Here is a 24,178-nt window from a genome sequence, read left to right on the forward strand (position 1 = left end):
AACTCCTAATAACACAAGCATATTCAGTGCCCACTTCCTGGTCACTTTTACTGTCCTCTGCCTGCTTAAGCCAATTCCATTTTCCTAAAGTGACAAAAAAATATATTTACACAACCTGCCATATCATATGATACTACCATTTTGGGAAAAATTTACACACACATTTACACATTATGTGGTTAAGATCCAGCTGCCTGTGATGATAAACCTGGCCAGTAGGTGGTTTCGTGTGCACATGAAGCTTCGAGAGATGAACCCTTTCTCAAACCAATTGGCTCAAGTGGTTCGATGCCTCATGAGGCTTCATCTCACCATCAGTAGTTTTTATTTTAACCCAAATTATGCAAACCAAATTCACAAACCAAAATTATAAGAACTAGGCCTTTAAAGGAGGTCAACTTACCATAACTCAATGTAACACAACAAAATGAAAGGTGTGAACTAAACAAACAGACTTGAAACAATGAGACATCAAGGAACTTATATAGTGGTTGGGCCAAACCAAGTTTAACTCAAGGGGTAAACAAAATGGACACTTAATTAAACTGAATTCAAAGTAATACTAACTAAGCTTAAACTCCCCCCGTGACATCAGAGCCCATGGTCTGCTCCACTCAGCCAGCTTCAGCATAAAAGTCCTTTCCACCCTTGGCCACGCCTTTTCTTCAACCAAGGAAGTGCCATTCCCCCACAGCCAGGTAACTTAGAGAAAAGAAACAATGATTAACATAACAGAAATGTTTCTGTAATCTTACAGTGTAAAGGTGTGCTTAATTTAAACAATGTAAGACTAAATACAAGAAAAAAAATCTACTAGATGGAACCAATTGTGTTAAATGTGTGTTTGACTGCAAATTGTTAACAGGTGTTGAAACTAATGTTGGGAAAACTGAGGTGAGAGTGTGGCTGAGAAGACTTTACTACTATGTGGCTCCAGCCATGACACCGATGTTACAGTTGTACGTGTAGCATCTTTGCTAGCTTCACACAAATCTTAACAGAAGTACACAAAGAGGTCATAGAATCACTTCATATTGATTTACACAAGATACCAAATACATACAAACCTTGTGCCTCGACCAGGTGCTTTATCCACATAAGAGCTCATGAATGGTCTTGGTACTTTGTACTTCTGGTGTATACCTTTCCAAATAAAAGCATTAATCTTTATAATTTTACTTAGGAGAAAAAAAAAACTTTAGTTTAAGACACCTTCAAAGTAAAGTTAACAATAACAGCAGGCTATTTGGGTCATTTGCATTTACTCTGTTAAACGTTGGGCTGAAGAGGAGAGTCTCATGAGTTGATGTTTAGTTTAGTTTTTTCCCTGTGTTTCTTGCCTTGGTCCCTCCCTGTGTTTATTCTGTATTAGTTATCCTTCGTCTCCCTTGTGTGTTAGTGATCCATGTCACTTGTTGTGTTTTCTTGTGTTTCCTTTGTTATTTTGTAATTTTTGATCCCTGTGTTTCCAGTTTAGTTTTACGTCATGCCCTTGTGTCTTTCCCTCCTTTTTTGATTAACCTCATTAGTTTCACCTGTTTCCTGTGTTCACACCTGTGTTCATTACTATGTATTTAGTTCCTCTTTATTATGGTTTACAAAGGGCTTGGCAAGCAACAGGTCACATAAAAAAAACAAACACAAAAATAAATCAACAGCGGAGAGAGCTTCTAACAAAATTAAAACCAGACATCAAGAAAACAAACACCAAAGACCCAAACAATGATTTGACCTGATGTCACAGTCAACACAAGAACCTGACAATATGAACTGAGACCAAGAAAGTAAGACAATTAAAAATATAAAAGGAAAATAAATAATTATAAAAAGGGGCTACAAGCAATAAAAAGGAATAATGCACTAAAAGAGGGGTAAAAGCAATAAGGTGAAATAAAAGCAATACAGAGATAAAATCATCAATATAGATAAAGCATTTAAAGATAAAAGTGATGAAATACATTAAAACTGAATAAATGAAAGCTAAGAAGCTAAAAGATAACAAAAGATAAAGGCATATATCTAGATAAGAACAGTAAAATAAATAAACCAAGATGAATAAAAGCTACAAAGGCAGTAAATAAGATATTAAGAGAGTAAAACAATTAAAGGAAAATGAGATGGGATAAAGAGTAAAATGTTAATAAAGGCAGTAAGAAGACGACATCACATAAAGGCAAGTCTATAAAAGTAAGTTTTGTGATTTAAAAGATATTACAGATTCTGACAGCCTTATCTCCTCACGCAGGTCGTTTCAAAGTCCAGGGGCCCTGATTTAAAATGCTCGGTCCCCTTTAGATTTAAGCCTAGACTTTGGAACAGCCAACAGCCTGTGTTTATTTTCTTGTGTTCTCTGTGTTTTATTTGGATTCAATTCTTGCACGTTTTATGTACGTTTTCTTGGTATCTTTTGTCCTCCTTCCACCATTTTCCTCACCGTGACAGAGACATGCCAGATTTTACTTTTTTTTAGCTGACAAAATGTGCATCACATTGTCCAACTTTAGCATTTTGGCATCATAACAACTGCTAATAAGCAATACAGAAAAAAGAAAGTTGTGGTCTGTTTGTTCTTAACTAAATAGAAAGCACACTAATGTAATGAGCATGCAACAATTCAATCTGAAAAGCAATCAACCTATCTTTATTTTTTAAGCACCTGGTAAACAAATCAGTTAAGTTAAACTGTTTAGCAAATGACTGAATCAGGAAGTCGTGCAAACAAAAGTGCATGAATTATTCAGTTCAGTGTGAGGTAAATGTGAGTGCCAGTTTGAACGATTGGTTTGGACTTGCTGGGACTGCAATTATGCCTGATGTAGAATACAAATAGTATCACTGAAGTGGTACTTGTTTTTGTGTGGTTGGGATCTGAGTCCATCCTGCAAATGGCAGACTCCACTACCTAGATTTGAAAGTTTTTACTGGTCAACTCTGACTGTAATATGCCTGAAGATTTATGACTCTTGCAAAGTTGAAACTTTGTTCAATTTTGGTGATCCACTTCAGTTCTGTGAACTTGAGGCAGCAAAAACACTGAAGACTTTTGTAACTCATAGATAATTCATCCACTGGTGTCCTCATGTGTCCACTCTAAACATTAAGAAAACAAAGTGAGTGGTTGTATAAGCTGATTGTGAATGAGAGATGTGGAGTTGTTGTGTTTGTCTCTGTAGAATAAGACAGCAGAGAGAAAAGAGCATCAGAACGCCACAGTGTTGTTTTGATTACAAGATAATTCCCAATGGCCGCTGTCCATCCTGCTGATGTAACTCTGTGTGGCTGCTTTATGTATACTCATTATGCTTCATTTCATTCTTCTGCATTGCATTTTCATTGTGCAGTTCTTTCTTTGGAGAAAGTGCTGCGTGATGAGAATAATCAAACACATCTCCACAGTGTGCCGTCTTGTGTGGAGAAGACTTAAGATAAAAAAAATCACATTAGCTGTAATTTCTCAGCTTTAGTGTAATTACCATGAACAAGTGGGATCACGCTGGAAAAAAGCTGGCAGATTACCAACCAGGTTTGGCTGCAGAGATTGACTCAGAGTGAAGAATAGCAAAGATTTTTCCTTTTCTGTGTAGCACATGCTAAACTAAAGCTTCTAAAGTTTAAGAAGATGTGTTTTAGAGAAAAGAAAAAGTGATGAAAAAAGAAGACCCAACTACTTTGGTCACGGCTGAAATCTCTTACCAACTATTGCATGGATTACTGTTAAATTGAGTTGAAACAGTCATGGTTCTGAATGGATGAATCATGCAAACTTTGATTACCCTGATTAGTTTCACCTGTGTCCTGTGTCCACACCTGTGTTAATTACTCTGTGTATTTAGTTCCTCAGTTTCCTCTGCCCTGTGTTAGATCATTTTAATAATAATAATAATACCTTTATATATAGCACCTTCTAAAATTGACAGTTTACAAAGTGCTTGGCAAGCAACAGGGTACATACAAAACAAACACAAAGAGAACTCAACTTTGTATGACTTTTTCTCCTAGATTTGTGTTCTGGTTAAAATTTGACTTAAGGCAGAAAATAGGTCAGCACCCATTTGGTCGTCATGGTTTCCAATTAACATGTCTTATTACCCGGTTTTCTTTTGGAATTTCCAGGTGTGTAAGATGCTTGATTCTGTTTCGGAACTGCAGAGCTCAGAGAATAAGGAAAGCTGAATGAGGACAGTTTCGTGTTAATTCGACCAAAACAGCCAGATAAGAATCCATCACCATGGAACGTTAACTGGGATGGAATCACTGGGACCATTTTTAAAAACTGTATACATAAATCAAATCAATAAAGTCTTATTTAATCAATATGTTTTGCCAAATCACTATTCAGAGAATAGACTTTAAAATCCTGCTGATGGTTTATAAAGCACTGAATGGTTTAGGCCCAAAATACATTACTGATCTGCTACTACTTTATGAACCACCTCGACCTCTGAGGTCATCAGGTACTGGTCTGCTTTCAGTCCCAAGAGTCAGAACGAAACATGGTGAAGCAGTGTTTAGTCATTATGCACCACATATCTGGAACACACTCCCTGAAAGCTGCAGGTCCGCTCCAACTCTCACCTCTTTTAAATCAAAGACTAAGACTTTTTTATTTGCCTGCCTTCCTATCTTAGCTCATTTTAACCCACTTTAAATTAAAATTTTAATGTAATTTTTAATATATTTCTCATTTTCCTTTTCTTTTCTGTTTTATCATATTTGTCATTTTAATTGTGTTCTTTTATGCCTGTCTGAATATCTCCAATGCTTTTAATGTTTTAATGTAAAGCACATTGAGTTGCGCTCCTGTATGAAATGCGCTATACAAATAAAGCTGCCTTGCCTTGCCTATTCTAAGTTAGTGGCCAGATAATAAGTGAGATAATGTATGGTTAGCAGGTAGTTATGGGAAATAGAACCATACATTATCCTTTACTTAATAGCTTTAGTAATCATCAGACTTTTTCATTCATGCGACCATCAGGTTGAAGTGTCTGCCAGAGGGTTAAACACTTTGATGGAATTGCAATGTTTACCATAAGAAAAGATGCAATCGCATGTCACATTGCGCTTTGGTTTACATTAACTAAGCCTCAGAGGCAGCAGCCTGGATATCCCACATCAGTTCTCTGCTGGCTTTACCTGAAACACCAAAATATTGTCTGAGACTCCCTTCTGTTACTGTAAGTTATTGTAAATAGTTCCAAAAATGATCTGAAAATGGACATGTGGACAAGAGATGAAGTCTATGACTGAAGTGTTTTCTGTACTCATAAACGGATACATGTCCATTGAAATGAGAAAACGTTTGCTTGCAGTCCAATCATAGTCTAAATTGCAATGTGGCCAATGGACTCAGCCTTTATGTGCTTCCCAAAGACAACCCAAATGTGAGTGGTCAAAGCGACTCAAACCAAAAATCATGAACCAAAAAGCTTGTACCCTCCAGCATTTTTCACCAGATGTGCAGCAATATTTTTCAAAGATTACAACATATTAAAGCTGTTGATACTAAATTTTTCAGCCTCAAAGGAGGCATAAAGCTCGACAAATAGTGTAACTTCACATAAAGAGCTCTGCTTTCAGTGCTGACTGTACAGCAAGCGAGAAAAAATAATATCAGTCATGCCTCTGCAGGGGCTCCATACGAGGCTTTCTACCTCCTGTGGAACACAGTCAGATGTTGCTTTAGCTTCCTCTGAATGACTGGCTTCCTGCAGAGCTGCTCCACTCTGGGATTGGTTTTCCAAGTTCCATTTGGCGCGGAGCAGACCCTTTTATTTGTGGCATCTGGTTGTCCTGCCCTCGCTGTTGGATCTCCGTCTGTCTTTTTTTACACAACCTTTATAGTAATATGAACATAGTCCTGTTGCAACATAAGCAGTTTTTAAACCGATAAAGGGATTTATAACATTTGAGGCTTTAAATTTCAGAAAGTGACAAATATCTGAGTCTGCACAACTTTGCAGTAAGTCATTTCACTGCACTTAGGCACTAGGGGGAAACAACCCTCTGTTTGCAGGGGGAAATTTATATGGAAGAACCTATGTGTCGAATACAAAATCTGTAACACTGATGTGTTGTTGTATTTTCAAAACAACCCCTCAGCGCCCACAAATCTTGCCCTGACACTCTGACACTCCTGATCCTTTCACTCTGTTTTTCTCAAAGATTGTTGTATATATCAGAAAAGCCATCAAAAGGATTTAAGAGCCTGCTATCTTTTTGTTGAGACCTTCAGTTATCCCCTCCATCTGACACTCAGTCAAGCATCACTGCTTTCCGAGCAGGTGTCTCAGAGTGGATGTCAAGACACCACCTAAAGCTCATGGCACACGAGAAAAAGCTGAGTTCCTTCAAGGAGAGTAAGACCTGTCCATCACCTCTGAAGTGAGATCTGACAATAAGCAATTCTTACAGGATTTAACACGCTCTTTTGGGGTAGCTTGGCTGCAGCTTTATGCCTGTTTTTATTGAAGCATTCTTTAGTCATGTAATGGAATTGCTAGAGCCTCTGTAGTTTGCTAAAAATTGGCACCCCTCTAATGAAAGGGGAAAAATGTATGATTGACCTATAAATGAGGAATTGCTAGTATGCTTGTTAGTATGTCTGTATCGACTACATGTACAGTTGTGTTCAAAATAATAGCAGTGTGAGTAAAAAGGTGAGTAAACGTCAAAATCCCTCAAATAAATTGTATTTTAATGAACACAAATGCATTGGGGACACCGCACTTTCTATTTCAAAGCAAGAAAATTGGAAAAAGTAATTGAATTTGATAATTTTTACAGAAAGTCAAGAAATATAATGTTCAAATAAATAGCAGTGTTGACATCTGTCTTTACAAACTCAAAAATGTACAGTATAAACTAAGAAATGCTTGAAGATTCAACTTTCCTGAGAATCATAAACTAATATTTGGTTGCATAACCACGGTTTCTGATAACTGCTTCACATCTGCGGTGCATGGAGCCGACCAACTTCTGGCACCAGTCAACAGGTATTGCAGTCCAGGACAATTGTACTACGTTCCACAATTCCTCTGAATTTCTTGGTTTTGCCTCATGAACAGCATTCAGCCCACACGTCTTCTATGGGGTTAAGGTCCAGGGATTGTGCTGGCCACTCCATTACTTGAATGCGGTTTGTCTGGAACCATGATTTTGCTCACTTGCTGGTGTGTTTGGGGTCATTGTCTTGTTGAAACACCCATTTCAAGGGCATTTCTTCTTCAGCATACGGCAACATGACTTCTTCCAGTATTCTGATGTACTCAAACTGATAAATAGGACCAACACCATAGTACGAGAAACATCCCCATATCATGATGCTTGCACCACCATGCTTCACCGTCTTCACTGTGTACTGTGGCTTGAATTCAGTGTTTGCAGGACGTCTGACAAACTGTCTGTGGCCCTTAGACCCAAAAAGAACAATCTTACTCTCATCAGTCTACAAAATATTACGCCATTTCTTTTTAGGCCAGTCAATGTGTTCTTTGGCAAATTGTAACCGCTTCAGCACATGTCTTTTTTTTTTAACAATGGGACTTTGCGAGGGCTTCTTGCTGGTAGCTTGGCTTCACATAGACGTCGTCTGATTGTTACAGTACTCACAGGCAACCTTAGATCTTCTTTGATCCTCCTGGAGCTGATCATTGGCTGAGCCTTTGCCATTCTGGTTATTCTCCGATCCATTTGAATAGTCGTTTTTCTTTTTCTTCCTCGCTTTTCTGGTTTTGGCTGCCATTTTAAAGCGTTTGATATCATTTTAGCTGAACAGCCTATCATTTTCTGCACTTCTTTATAGGTTTTCACTTCTTTGATTAATTTCCTAATCAAAGAACGCTCTTCTTCTGAACAGTGTCTTGAACGACCCATTTTACTCAGTTTTTCACGGACAAATGCACAGCCAGCATATGCAGCATCAGTTGCCTTGATTCTTAAATGAGGGCCACCTGTTTAACACCAGTTTTTTCACATTATCACTTATTGAACTCAGCACTGCTATTTTTTTGAACACGCCCCTTTCAGTTAATGATTCAGTTTCACAGAATCAGCAGCATGCACGCCATGCCTGTTGGGTCTGTTGGTTTTCTATACCTTTACTAAACCTTCTAGAAACTTACTTGCAGTGTAGAAGTTGAAATTTTAACAAAAACAGTGATTTATCTTGCCAGTGATGTGGGACTGCTATTATTTTGAACACAACTGTATATACACTAATTGGTAGTGATGGGCAAATTAAGCTTCATGAACCAGTAGTTGTATTTTTTGACTCCTCTAGATGGCGCTCTCTGTTCAACAAAGAGTTGAAAGCACACTGAATTGCCATTAATTGAGCCTTTATTTTTAAACCAAGAGCGCCATCTAGAGGAGTCAAAAAATACAACTACTGGTTCGTGAAGCTTCATTTGCCCATCACTACTAATTGGTGAATTTTAAAAATTAACAATAAATGAGGAATAAGTAAGATGAACATCAAATCGTGTTGACGTCCATGCAAAAAAAATTTCTTGAACACCAGAACCAAATAAAAGATTGAAGGGAATAGTCATTTGAAGTTAGTATGCGTACAACATAGAAAAAAACAAGAAACAAAAAGACACAACAATCAGAGAATTAGCTGTTAAAATTTCCAAGTTGTCTTTTGAGCAAGGTTTTGATTTCAGTAGCTAAAAGATCACACATTTCTCCTCTGTGGAGGATCTACAGCCTCTCAGTTTGTAACCTCATCATCTACACAGGGATCTGACAAGGAGAGGATGCTATGATGATTGGGCACTGCACTGATTGGCTGGCTGAATGTTGCCTGAGGAGGGAGGGTGCAAATAGGTGACAGGTGCAGAGGCGTAAAAACACCAAAACAAACATGTCGAGCAGTCCAAAAGAACCCAACTCTGTACACCACACATATGATCAGAACTTTGAAGGAAAGGGCAACTGTTGGAAGTGTTTCAGCCACAGTTACAACAGCAGATCTCTGGTTTCACATTTTCTGTTTTATTTTGTACTTACCCTTGTCTCTGTTGTTTCCAACTCCTGGGTCAACCCTGCTGACAACCTAATGATCCCCTAATTGTGTATTATATCTTGTTACGAGTTTGTTGTGTTCCCAAACATTAACGTGAAACGTGCAAATGGTCACATGGTCTGTATGATCAAAGTCAAAGGTGAGATAAAACAATCACAGAAGGAGTAACTTTCGCTACAGATTAAAATCCCCTACGACAGATGCATATGTGACTATACGATGTCATCAAATTGCTTTTCCTTATTAGGTCAAATGTAACTGATTGTGTTAAATCAGTACAAACAGTAATATTGTCTAAAATGTATTCAGGCTCTAGAGCTGAATCAATATTATATGACGGCATACTTTGTGATATTAGCAAATATTGTCTAAAAGCAAAATAATCTATTGCATTGACTCTTGATGAAACTACCTACTGCATCATTTGTGTCATATGTGAACCCAATTTGAAATGTGCCCACATCCACTTTCTCAAAAGGCTTTACAACACTACATGCCTCTTCATCCAGTATGGCACCAAAACTCTGGTCTTTTTCCCTCCATTTTGGCCTTTTGTTGCAAATTTCCCTGCATATACGTAAGCTCTGCAAGCTGTTCATTAGAGTCTGTGTTTATTGAGGTACAAGAGCAGTCAGTAGTTAGTATTCTAAGTATTTGTGGATTATCTAAACCAGAACTTCAGATTCAACCAAAGTCAGAAGGTCCACCCTTGTGCACTTTGCTGGTGGTATATGTTTGTTACTTTTTGGGTTCAAATAATCAGTGGTGTCCTCAGGTAAGTGAAGCTGAGAGCTGAAGTGAAGCTGCCCTTGGAGAAATCAGGTACCTAGTGTGAAACAGGTAAATTCAATTACAGTTGTTTGTTACACTACTGATTATCAATAAAATGTACCCACTGTAATGATTAACTGTTACTATTTAAAAAAACAACCCAATGAAGGCTTTTTAAGGAACACTTAAAGACTACATTTTTGTTTGGGTAGTCAAACAGGCACAGAGAACAGAATCCTGTCCTTGGTCATGATACTTAGTGCAGGTTCTGTAACCCATCCATGGTTTGCAATGCTACTTTAACTCCAATTCCCAACCCCCTGCTGACCTCACTTGGCCTCAGAATTCCCTGGAATCTAGCTGAAGATTCATGCCCCTAGAACTGCACTTAACAACCTCTATGCCAGTGTCGATTCCTCTTCTTACACTCGTTACCACTGAGTTTACAGTGACTGTCAGGGAACCAGGAAGTCACAAACATTAGTTTTGACTGTTTGCACTAACTCTCTGTCTCCCACTGCCTCCTGAGAACAAAACTTTATAACCCACTACCTCCCCAACAACCCACACAAACAAGGGTTTCTTCCCACCCTCGGACAGTTGCACCAAGCACACTCTGTTTGGAGTTTAATGCAACCACAATTTAAAATGATATCTAGCTCCTGCCCCTGTGGAGTTATTGTAAGCCACTTTTGTCAAACTGTCTGCCAAATGAATGCAATTTAAAATGTAATGAGTATCTCTTGAAATATAATTATGGTTGACACAGATGCTCAACATTGGTCACAGTTGTTTCTGGTAATTAAAACAAGCTCTTATGTGACAGTGAAAAAACTGAAAAATGCTCTAGTGGCTAGATCAAGATAGTTCATATGCTCTATAATAATAATAATAATAATAATAATAATAATAATAATAATAATAATATCTTATTATTATTGATTGAGACACGGACTGATGATGACACTTTTGACATTTTCAGTATTTACTTGATATTATAAAGCACGTGTTGGAATGACATATTCAGAATCTGTGGCTTCCATCAAAGGTAATTTGAAATCAAACCACAGCTGTCGGCTGTTTCTCATCTAGTGTCTGCATAATTGTGAGAAAATTTGTAGCTTAATACATCATCACAAACACAGAAAATATTAATAAATACAGACGGTGAAACTTCATAAACAAGCGCATTTCCAGATACAGAAAGAGGTGATGATATTCAGATGAAGAGAAATACTCACACCTTCTGCAAAGAACTGACAGAACTTCAGTTACCTTTTCAAAGAAAACAATCTAACATCTGTGGACGTGCTACACCAAAGTTCTACTGTGGACACTTGATCACTGAACAATGACAAAACCCAATGAGGAAAAAAGTACATTTTACCAAATATCAAACCTTGTCTTCAATCTTCTGGTCTCATCACTGTATCAGGGGAGTTTCATCATTCTTCTGTGCAGATTACACTTATAACTTACTCTCATTGACTCATGCCTGCTGGGCTTTTGTTGCACTTGTAGTGCACTTGAGATAAGTGTGGTTGTCTTGGGTCGGTCCCAGGTGTATAAACATTCATTGTGAATATTCTCAGGCTGCGTTTTGCTGTAGCTTATAGAGTGATTCATTGTGCTTCTGCTCTCACATGCATGGAGCTCAGTGGAGTGGAGGAGGGATGGCAGGTGACAGACAACAGTTGCACAGGTTGAATTTCTGTACGTATAAGCCTTTGGGTAAAGACACCTTTGTGAGAGTAGGCACAAAAGAAAGGATCACACAAGGCCCACCAAAACAGATCAGTTGAAAGTGGCATGATATCAATCTTTTAGATAAGATTAGGACTTGAGTAAGAACAGAAAGTGGGGCTGTCAAACAATGATCTGTTTTTGATTTCAACTAATCCTAAAATTGCATTGGGTGGCATTTAAAATTCCGTTATTTTGCAAAAACGATTTTGACTGTCTTCATCTGGGGATCAAATTGATGCAATTGAATGTCCTTTATGATCTTGACTTTTAGATGTAGCATTCAAATAAATGCTGCATTGCTGCACCAGTGTGGTCTGAACCATGACTCAGGTTGGAGACAGCTACAGAGTGCTTACTCTATGAAATACACTTCTGTTTTCTTTTCAAGGACAACACTGTTAAACATTAAGAAATATGCAGGTGTGCATGTACAAAATGTCCAGTCAGTGTCAGCATGGTGTGCAGTTATTCTGAGATAATCTGATTACTCACTGACGTCCAGTGATCCCACGTTAAGGCAACAGCATTTTGCACTTTTCAGGAGTTCAAGTTTGGTTGTTTTCTCTGTTTCTTACAGGTCCTGTATGCATGAAAACACTGTTCCCTGTGAGAGTGAAGCATATGATTGGTCACAACATACTAATCTGAGGGTGTCCCTTAGACCCCAGCCTACCACAGTGTTGACCCATTTAGCAAACGGCATCTTTGATTTAGTTTCATACTTAGGTATGTGAAAATATACACTCTGAAATAGTGCTCTGCTCACTTTTCAGTCAAAGCAGATGTCTGTCTAACATGAGTCTGGTTCTACTTGAGGTTTCTGCTTGTTAAAGGAAGTTTTTAACTTGCTAAATACTGCGAGGTACATTACTCATGGTGGATTAAGATGAGATCAGAGTCCTGTCAGTAAGAGGGGACTGGATCTTATCCTGTCTTGATGTTGGGTCTTTGTTAATAATTTAACATGGAGTACGGTCTAGACCTGCTCTGTCTGTAAAAGCATCTTGAGATAACGTTTGTTGTGGTTTGGTGCTACACAAATAAAGATTAATTGATTGATTTTGTGACGTGGTTGCCCTTTGACATTAGTCTGATTGACTGCATGTGTCTGCTTAGCTCGTAGGTGGTAGCTTCAACTCAAATATTTGGGTGTTTATTTAAGGAGTGGCATCCTAACCAGGTACGCTGGAAAAATGTAACTCGTTCATTTTGGACCTTAATCGCTGGGGTGGCGATAACCTTGAAACCCTAATAGAAAGCACACACTCTTCATCAACGTATCTTTCTTCTCCTGGCTTTAACCTCCTCACCAAGATAACTGTCAACACTGTAAACAAAAGCAAGTTATTGCTTCCTGTAAGTGTTTCGGTGGAGCCTTTCTTCCTGTGCAAACATTTCCAATCTTTGACCCCATTAAAGAATTTCTCATTCATGTTCCAAAGTGCAAGACAGAGCTCCTTAAAAGGCTTAATTAACAAGTGAGAAAAGATACAAATAATAAGTTACCAAACCTAATTAGCAGGCAAAAAGAGTAGCTATTAAAATGACAAACACTTTAACTCAAACACACACACACACACACACACACACACACACACACACACACACACACACGCACGACATACAGATGGAGCTGTGGCATCCATCCTCTTTATGCAGAGCAGCAGCGGCTCTTACTTCTATTTATCACGGGGACAAATAGAGCGGTTATTAAACGCTACTGGATTTGAAAAGTCCAACAGATGAATAAACCACCTGTGTGCACGTGTGTGTGTGTGTGTGTTTTCCCACCTGTGTTTTAATGTGCGTGTGTTTGCGCTGTGTTTCACGCGTCTGTTTACTGAGGTGTGATTTGTCATTTGAATAAATACCGAGCTATTTGCATATTAAGTGATTTGTCAGAGGAGTCTGGTGGGTTGATAAAGTAAGTATTAGAATCCTGTTGGCTCTCATATTTGTCAGGATTTGTCATTGTTTCCTCTTCTCCTCTACCTCCTTGTCATTTTTCTCCCCCTCCTACAGCCCATTCATCTTTGAAGCCCTCTTCTTCCTCTTTGTCTCTCTTTATTCTGGTCTATTCTTTCTCTGTCATAAAACCTTTCACTGCCTCAGACTTTGTAACAACAATTATATGATTTCTAAACTGTCTTTTTACTCACGTCTCTTGTTTTAATTCAACAAATAACTGCCTCAGAGTTGAGTTATAAACATGTCTTATAGTTTTTATTTACACTGCTGTCTCTCTTTTTTTAAAGGAGAAGAGTTTTGAGTCTGTTACAGCCTCCTGATAGTTACAATAAAATATATAAAATGGAGACTAAAGTGTACACTAACAACAAACCTCTTCAACACACACACACACACACACACACACACACACTGATGGCCTTGCCTTCGTGAAAACATGAAATCCTCTCAGTAGCTGCGTAAATGTCCGAGGTTAGCCAACTTAGAGCTCAAATTGTCCTAATTTTTTGTTTTCTATTTAGCTGCTGTGTTGGGTTTTTGTTTGTTTTCCCTGTACTCATTCTCAGAGGCGGGCTTGGTCACAAGGTGCTGGACTCTTCATTCACTCCATGATTTATATCCATCTGCTCCTGATTATCTGCCTCATATAAGCTCTTGTCTTCTCCCTACGTGCTGCCAGATTGTTTCCGCTCATCCAGTAGTGTTGTTGGCTCCTTAACTGGAATTTTATCGCCTAACATCAGACTTCTACCAGATCCGTGTCCAATCCATCTCCATGCTCTCATGTCTGTCAACACCCAGGATCGGAGGATAGCTGGAGTCATGTGAGCAAGGTTTTCCCGCTGTAATCACTGAATCAAGGATTCTCCTCCTCCTCTCCTCATCCATGTTGTCTTTCTGGTTCTCTGGAAACCTCTGACCTGATGACTCAAGGTCTGGCTCCGCTCATCGGCATGGTTTGTTGTTGTAGTTAAGTGAATTACGATCTTGTGATAACACAGAGGGCCTGATCTACTAAAGGTTTGCGTGTATAAAACAGGTGCAAACTTGATAGAGTGCGCAAAGCAGATTTACTAACCTGGAGCACCGAGGATTGCATCTGTCAAACGAGCAAAATAGCACTCACTATCCATTTAGCGTGTTTGCCTTCCTGAATACGCAGAATACATGTAGATCATCAGGACGCGTGAAACACTGGGAGGAGGAGATGCAAATGTAATCATTTAGCACACGCATTGTAATTTATCAAACCTGAAGCAGATAGCGAGTGGTGTTTTTGCATCTATATTTAGCACGTTTGAAAGGCAGGTGCAAACTGGCACAGCGTTACGCATAAATGGCTGCAGTCACTGTAAAGCTCATCATAACTTCACAACATGCCCACAACAGCGGGGCTTACAAGCATTACTACAGTTTTTACACACAGTTATGTCATTTTGAAGTCGATCAAACAGACATGAAGTCTAACAAACCAAGAGAACAACAAAAATAAATAAATAAAACAACACAAATTCAAAGCAGTTCAGCACCACGGATAGCGACCGCATCATTCTAACACCCACTTTAACTTTTTCAACTAATGAGAGCACAGTAGGTCACTGTATCAACAGATGTAAAGTTTAGTCAAATTGGCACAGCGGCCCACATGTTCACATGCAAACAAAAAACCCATATGAAGTACTCGGCCTACTCACCACTGTTTGGACGAGCCTTAAGCTCTGCGGACTTGCCCACGATGCGCTATATGTCCATTTTCTTTGCTTTTTCATTCTCAATAGATAACATGACATGTCCACTCTGTCCCACCGTGCTCATCAAAGGGTTTTTAGTTAGTTTTAACTTGGCGAATGAGCGCTTAGAAGGTGAAACATTGACAGGAAGAGTAAAAAATAAAAGCAGGGACAGGCCTCATCAAATTGCTCTCTAAACTCCATCAAAACGCTGATTGCGTTTTGGAGTAGAGTAGATGCGTTTATTTCATCGGCAGATCTTCTGTTTTTTCTCACAGCATTCACCTTTGCTGGAGTTCACTGATGTGTTTATTTCCCTCCTCCACAAAGACCTCCAACTCCATGGCTTCAAACTTATTGCCTAAGGCCACTCTGTTCTCTCAAACTCTCCATAGTGACAGCCGATAGCACACGCAAAATACTCATTAAAGGGCACTCATTATTTGGGATTTTAGTAGATCAGGCCCAGAGTGTTTTATTCTGAAAATTAACCGGATGTTTTCATTTTGTTATGGTGCCTGACTTCCTGTCCCGCTCAATCTGATTGGTACAGATTGATGTGTCGTGCTCCTGCATCTGGCAGAAATAGAAGTCTTGCGTATCTGATCCAGAAGGCTCCGACCTGCCGGATCAGTGACACAGCCAGAACGTAAAGGAGCAGATCCTGTGGAAGTTAACACACTGACTAGAGTAGAAACCTATCAGATTCGATGCCGTGATGGATCAGAGATGGACCGGACCCAGATCCCGTGGAATTTGCCCTGTGGATGTGTCCTGTGCCTAACTTCTGCTCCTCTGTCTCCAGTGCCTCCCTCCATCGAGCTGTCAGCACTTCATCACTTGCTGCCCAGCCTCAGCCACATCAGACTGTAGCCTCTACTTCCTCAACTCTGCCAGTTCTGCTACATTCATCTACGCCTCCACAATCCAGCCTCTGTTCCTAGTTCTACTCGGTTCAGTGTGTTTAAGATAAATCCCCCTTTCACAGCCTCTAACCCCAGTCTATGGTTCTGCATTTGGGTCCTGTTACAAAGCTTTGGTACAAACCATTACACACACACGTAACAACTGAAGTGTATGTGTGCAGAATGCAACACACCTCTGAATGCAAACATACAAATCAGTAAGAGTAGTGTTTCAAAAGCATCCCCAAATTTCATTCAGTAAAGCATTGAAGCAGGGATTGGTAGGCTAACAGCTGATCTGCAGTCCTCTCCACTTCCCATGGAATTACTTTCATTTCAAGAATGAGCTTTTTTCTCCTTCTGTGAAAAGTACATACAAGGCGTCATACAAGAGGTCTCGAATCTTTTAGTTTCCCGTTTTGGTTAATGATGCTGTTTCCTTTTTATAACCTGAGGATTGGCACTGCAATTGCACAGGACATGCTGTACTAACCACAATGTTCCCGATTTCTGACACCATAATTGAGCATTTTAGATGTCCATCAGTGTTCCACACAATAGTCTCCTTCTCTAAATGAAACGATTCACCCTATCTTCAGTCTGTGCTCGTCTTATGTAAGCCCTTTCAGTCCGTCTTTACAAGACTTAATACTCTTAACAGGTGTGCCTGAAGTTTAGCTCTAACCAGTGAAACAGTGTGCAACATAAAATACTCTGAAAATGAAGCCCACAGTGGACAAAAAACATGAGCTTAAATACAAAAAGTAAAAGGATATTGACCAAGCTGATGTCAGGTCTCTCTTCTCTTTCACTGATTTTTCTTGAAAACAAAATCCCACTGATTGATAAAAAGTGAAACACTGTCATTGTAAACGACACTTTAAAAAGGGCTTTTAGTTTGAAGGCTGGGTTTGCTGCTGATGTGCTGGGTAACAGCTGACAAGGATAAACAAATGGCACAATGAATGAATGAATGAGGGTAGAGAAGGCACTACAGAGAAGGTCCAGTTTAGCGTGCCACTTGGATATGGGAATAAGATATCGTTTTTATTGTCTTGGTTTGGTTTGGTGGTGTTTAATGCTGTGCTGGTGTTTTGTGGTGATACTTTATTCCTGTTCAATGTCAAAAGGTGTAATCGTGGTAGTCACTCACAGCTGGCTTTCCTAGCCCTTTAGATTGGCCTCAATTTGTGTTTGCTTTGTTTTGAGTGTTTTGTCTTAAACTGCCTTCATAGTATCACTGATTATTTGTGTTTTGAGTGTTTATTTCTATTATGTTAGGTTTATTAAGTTCACTGTACATTTTTGCAGCTAAATGTTTGCACAGTCTTAAAGGTGACATATCATGCAAAATGGACTTCCTAATGGTTCTCTACCTGAAATATGTTTCCCTGGCATGTCTACAAACCCCCCGAGAATGAAAAAAATCCATTCTGCCCCTGTTCTTATTTCTACACCTTTCTGTAAATGTGTGTGAAACGAGCCGTTTCAGACTTCCGTGTTTTTGTTACGTAACAACAATATCCGGTCTGTCACGGAGTCAGAGCTCGGAGCTTGTTCAGCCCATAGACTGTATAAAATAATACTGAATCCCCCCTCCGTTTTTCATTACCTGCACACATGTGTGCTAACAAGGAGCTTAGGAGGGAGGCATGCTAGTTGTAGGCTGTCTTAATAAACACAAAGGTCGGTTTTACTCCCCACGTCTGCAGATTTGAAGATCTAGTGGATGATTTTTATTTGTCATGGATAAGTGCTAGCGCTAATTAGCATAGCTACATAGCTACATGCCGTAGCTGTAGCTGTGTACCAAGACACACGTCTACATACAGACAAACAAAACAACAAGAAACACTAAATCTGTGACCAATCCTTCAGAAAAGGTCCCACTGCCTTTCTGACAGAGGTCGGTTTTACTCCCCACGTCTGCAGATTTGAAGATCTAGTGGATGATTTTTATTTATCATGGATAAGTGCTAGCGCTAGTTAGCATAGCCACATAGCTACATGTCCGTAGCTGTGTACCAAGACACACGTCGACATACTGATAAATAAAACAACAAGAAACACTAAATCTGTGACCAATCCTTCAGAAAGGTCCTGCTACAGACGCCTCTCCGTCAGGATCAGATTTAGAGGGTTGAAGTAACGCTATCTGTGAGCAGCCGTGTATATTCAGCCAACATGTAAACATTAGATCAACGTGATGGACAGCCGAGGGCACATCCACTTCCTGAGGGGGCGTGGTCAGAGAGAAAACAGAGTGTTCTGAGGAGGGCTGAAGAAGAGGGTTCTTCAGGCATGCCAAAATCTGATTTCAAAGTGTTTTTTTTGAGCATAAACTTTAAAGAAATGTTTTGGGGACCTCTTAGGCCATTATATATTGATGAAAAAAGTGTGATATGTCACCTTTAACAGTTAAATTGGCTCAATGATCATCTCAATGGTTTCCGTATTTAAATACTTTTAACTAGTGATGGGCAAATGAGGCTTCACAAACCACTAGTTGTATTTTTTGACTCCTCTAGATGGCGCTCTCTGTTCAACAAAGAGTTGAAAGCACACTGAATTGCCATTCATTGAGCCTTTATTTTTAAACCAAGAGCGCCATCTAGAGGAGTCAAAAAATACAACTACTGGTTCACGAAGCCTCATTTGCCCATCACTACTTTTAATGAACTTGTCTTGTGTTTATGTTGTAAATATTGCAGTTTCCGTGGTTATGGTGATGTTTACATTTTGTTTGGTTTTGTCTCGTCCTGTTCAGCTCTTACGGTGTGTTTGTTTATTGACGGCACGGAAATTAAAGTTAAAAAAACTCATCTGTTGAGAGTGAAACCACTCGTTCTTGCTGGGACCGCTACAGACACATTACAAACTACATGATCAAAAGAACCAAACATATATTTATATGACTTTACAAATATCTAAATGCAAAGACACCTCAGTAGCCCATTTGGTTTTAACAAAGACCCAAAGATCAGTTCAGCTGGTAAAGACAGTTTATGTCCGCCTCTGTCTCTGTTTGTGAAACACCAGCTCGCTGTAAATCTCGAGTTCATCGTAGAGCAAATGCAAGGTCCAGATTTTTTCTCTATAGCATAAAGTGTCACAGCTAGCACAAACTGTATCAAGGGGCTCTCTTTGAAAGAGTATGGCCTCTCTGAGTCATAACAATACTTAAACTGCAGACATTCACATGTACATACTACCAAGAGAATCAAACCTGTTTAAGGAAAACTGTATTCAAGTTGCAACAGTGAAGCCATCAAGAGGCTTTTATTGGTGGTGCCATACCACCTGTGTCAAACACTGTTTCTGATGCAGGTTCTTGTCTCATCACCTTTTGATAAGCCAGCTCTGAAGTAAGACGCTGATTTACACCAATTTAAAAAAAAAACTTGTATGGTGGCTTTTTTACTTCACCAATGTTCACAAATCTGATGGACCCACCCTTATTGGGTTTTTATATCAACACAACTTGGGTAAAAACTTCTAAACAGATGTTTACTTTATCCCAAAACCAAAGTATAGGCATTATAGACTTTGTATATCGTTAATATTAATCAGTGACCTCTGTTGGATCACATTCATGAATCAATGTGCTTCTTGGTTTTGTGACACACAAATAATTATAACCAAGGCATGGTTGTAAAATGTATTCTTGAACAGATTTATAGAAAATATTTTTTTTCATCCATACTCATGTTGATTCTCTGAGCATAATCAAAAACAAAGAACATTCAGTTCAGTCTACATCAGCGTTAATTCCCTCATCTTAACCTTTGATAAAGGATGAGAAGTTTGTCAAGCCAGAAGGCTAAAAATAGATCTTTGATAACTGACAAACGTATGTTCTGTTTTTGTTGACAAGACTAGATGTGCGTCCAACTCACCTGTCACCTCAGGCACATTTTGGGACACTCTGCCCTTTTCATTCTTGTGTTGGCAGACAAGATCCAGTCAGTTATATGTCTCCATCATGTGTTGCTCTGTTCTTGGACATGTGTGTTCATTGTGTTTTTATTGGAGGACGATACATTGAGCCATAGCGGTCAAAGACAGAGTGGTTTGTTTCTTGACTCGGAGTAGGGAACATTTCTCTTTATTACCACTTTTATATGTGTGTAATGCTCTTTACTGACCTCAGCAAGGACAGCACAGCAGCATTACACTGAGGGAGAATCAAGGCCATCTATGTAAAGTGAGGACTTCAGATATCTCACAAGTAAAAGTGTTAACAAATCTGTATTTGTTTATCAGACCTACATAGCACCTATACAGCGCTTTAGGATGAATACTAAAACTTCTCAAAACTGCTTCCTATGTGAGTCAAACCAAGTGAGGACATTTCCACACTTCATGTCAGAGTGCCAACCTGTCCAAAGTTTTTTTTTGCAAGTGAAAAACTTGGAGAGAAAATTTTTGCTCTCCTGAACTTGTTCTTTTGAATAATGACTCCTGGCACAGTCTCAACCAAACCAAAAGTCTGCTGAGGTTTTGGTCATACACTGCTGCTGCAAAGATGTCATCAATGAGATGGCAGCCACCGCACATTCTTTATATACATCACTGGATTAACTTATTAATGGAAATTTTACATTGAAGCTTTCATTTCTAGGATCAATCAATCTTTATTTTTATAAAGATCACAAGGTTATCTCAAGATGCTTTTACAAACAGAGCAGGTCTAGACCTGGTCCATGTTGAATTATTAACAAAGACCCAACACCAAGACAGGATACGACTCAGTCTGATCTCATCTTAATCCACCATGAGCATTGCACCTTGCAGTATTTAGCAAGTTACAGCAGCGAGGACAAACTTCTTTTAAAGGTGACATATCATGCAAAATGGACTTTTTAATGGTTCTCTACCTGAAATATGTTTCCCTGGCATGTCTACAAACCCCCCGAGAACAAAAAAAATCCATTCTGCCTCTGTTTTGATTTCTCCACCTTTCTGTAAATGTGTGTGAAACGAGCCGTTTCAGACTTTCGTGTTTTTGTTACGTAACAACAATATCCGGTCTGTCACGGAGCTCAGAGCTTGTTCAGCCCATAGACTGTATAAAATAATACTGAATCCCCCCTCCGTTTTTCATTACCTGCACAAATGTGTGGTAACAAGGAGCTTAGGAGGGAGGCATGCTAGTTGTAGGCTGTCTTAATAAACACAAAGGTCGGTTTTACTCCCCACGTCTGCAGATTTGAAGATCTAGTGGATGATTTTTATTTATCATGGAAAAGTGCTAGCGCTAGTTAGCATAGCTACATAGCTACAAGTCGTAGCTGTAGCTGTGTAGCAAGACACACGTCTACATACTGACAAATAAAACAACAAGAAACACAGAATCTGTGACCAATCCTTCAGAAAAGGTCCCGCTGCCTTTCTGGCAGAGGTCGGTTTTACTCCCCACGTCTGCAGATTTGAAGATCTAGTGGATGATTTTTATTTATCATGGATAAGTGCTAGCGCTAGCTAGCATAGCCACATAGCTACATGTTCGTAGCTGTGTACCAAGACACACGTCTACATACTAATAAATAAAACAACAAGAAACACTAAATCTGTGACCAATCCTTCCGAAAGGTCCTGCTACAGGCGCCTCTCCGTCAGGATCAGATTCTGGATCAGATTCAGAGGGTTGAAGTAACGCTATCTGTGAGCAGCCGTGTATATTCAGCCAACATGTAAACATTAGATCAACGTGCTGGACAGCCGAGGCACATCCACTTCCTGAGGGGGCGTGGTCAGAGAGAAAACAGACTGTTCTGAGGAGGACTGAAGAAGAGGGCTTTTCAGGCATGCCAAAATCTGATTTCAAAGTGTTTTTTTGAGCATAAACTTTAAAGACATGTTTTGGGGACCTCTTAGACCAATATATATTGATGAAAAAAGCGTGATATGTCACCTTTAACAGGCAGAAACTTCAAGCAGAACCAGCCCATGTTAGACAGACATTGCTTTGACCGAGTTGTGGTTGGAAAGAGTGGTAAAGGAGAATGAGAAAGCCAGAGAGAGAGATGATAGTGATGAGACTACTGTAGTAGTAGTAGTAGTAGTAGAAGCTGTTGCCACTGGAATCCAGCACGTTCGTTTCAGCTGGAGTCTTAAACTTCCATATCAGGATGAATCAGGCAGGTCAAGTTATAGTAAAAAGCATAATTTGAGCACTCAGCGCTGACATCCATGGTGTGATTTCCTGTTTTTCAACAGTTCTATAGTTCTGTTGAATTCATTCTACTTCATTATGTACAATTCTGTGTATGACGTGTTAAGAAGCCTATATAGTTTCCTGACTTACATTGTTGCTTGTAATGTTTGATTCAGACAAAGACTCATTGGGAAGTGAAGGGAAGGAGGAGAAAATTGCTCTTTTGCAGGTAATGATGTTATTTTCTTTTTTCTCATAATGTATGACTTCCTGTATGAATTGCCTTACGTGCAATGATTGTTAAAAAATGAAAACAGGTAGTCACAAAAAAAAGAGAGAAAAAAGTTGCTTTTCAGATTTAAACACTCGGCACATCTTTGATACTCATCTCTGATTGGCAAGAGAAAACATTTTGACAAAGAGAAAATGTAATCACATTTTATTGACTGAATCTAGCCTTAAACTAAGGGCAAAAATGACTGAAAGGTGACTAAAACTCATGAGCATATAAGCCTAAAGGCCAACCTGTGTTGCAAATGACATTATAAAAAGGATTAAGCACTGGGCTCAAGGTAAGAAAATACTTAAGTAGCTCTTAAAAGGAGGAAGTGTTTCTGGGAGTGATACAAACAGGCTTCTATATTAAATGATTTTGTAGCTTCAGTGCTGAATATTTAAAAAGCTCATTCAATGCTATCACTTGTTTGCAGAAGTCTATTATCAGAAACACCACGCAGTGATCACAAGAGGACGCACACCAGATGAAGTCAAATAAAAACATTGATCTAAAATCTGAGGGGAAAAAAGCCTGAGAGGAAGAGACAGACTGATCATATCCCAACTTTTATTTTCAGAAGTAACACGAGCTGACAGAACGTTTGTTCTAAAAGCTGTAACGTGTGAATATGTGACAGATGAGTCATTTAATAGCAGTGAGTAAAGAGCTGTGCCCTTTTTTGCACTGGGAGCACCCACGACCTCAATTTCAGAGCGCTTCTCACCAGTGTTTAGTGTTACTAAGTTACAGATGTCGTCCAGCAGTACTTCCGCTTCCCTAAGTGACCATTATGTCTGTTTTATAATGCTCTGTATGCTCATACTTGCTCCCATTCTACGGCATTTCATCAAGAAACTGTAACAACTTTTTGATAGAAATCTTGTCATAGCATTAGCAGCAGCTCTAAACTCGGAAAATCATACCTTGAAAGAACGAGTGTGATAACATTTCACCTCTGTACGGACCTCCTCCATTGTTGTTGACAAAGTTAGTTTCAGAAGTCCTGTCCCTTCTTGATTCTGATTGGTCGTTGATCAAGCAGTGACATTGATGACAGCGTTGTTCCAGTTTTCAACTGAGAGCACTGCGACAAAAATCAGGCGTATTTGCGCCGAGGAACTGAGTGCTGGAAATTTTAAATCACACTGAGTTTGACTAGAAAACAGCGCAAAAAAACCCCAGCAGCAGTGGACACGGCACCTGATGAATTATGTTTTCAACATTTAGTATAACTTAAATTGAAGCCTATAATATTGTCTTCTGTAAACTTATACATATTTTTTTCACGCTTGTAGGCCTACAAAATATTGCCAAAATAGCAGTACGATCTGATCTTTCTTTAATCTTTAGCTAATACAAGTTCAGGGTAAAATTCATAATTCAACATTTTAAAGCTAAGTGAAAATATTGCATGATGAATTAAAAGCAGTTTACATTTAAATATTCTATTTTTAAGTGCTAAATGTAGAAAAACATAGTGTCCAGTAACTATACCGACATATCAACACACAAATGTGCGTAAGAGTGTTCTTACATTAGTTCCAGATAAGAAAGGAGGAGACTGAGGAGACTCAGTGATCTCTTTAGTGAAAGAGA

General features: G+C 39.1%; 1 long non-coding RNA gene across 1 annotated transcript; it reads left to right on the forward strand.

The window, feature by feature from the left end:
• The first annotated feature begins 672 nt into the window (after positions 1-672).
• On the forward strand, positions 673-17,379 carry LOC117817753. The gene is made up of 3 exons (XR_004632195.1): positions 673-698; positions 14,193-14,337; positions 16,049-17,379. It is a non-coding gene; the product is annotated as an uncharacterized LOC117817753 (long non-coding RNA).
• Positions 17,380-24,178: the final 6,799 nt, after the last annotated feature.

Source organism: Notolabrus celidotus, chromosome 8, assembly GCF_009762535.1.
Source record: "Notolabrus celidotus isolate fNotCel1 chromosome 8, fNotCel1.pri, whole genome shotgun sequence".
Taxonomy (NCBI): Eukaryota; Metazoa; Chordata; class Actinopteri; order Labriformes; family Labridae; genus Notolabrus; species Notolabrus celidotus.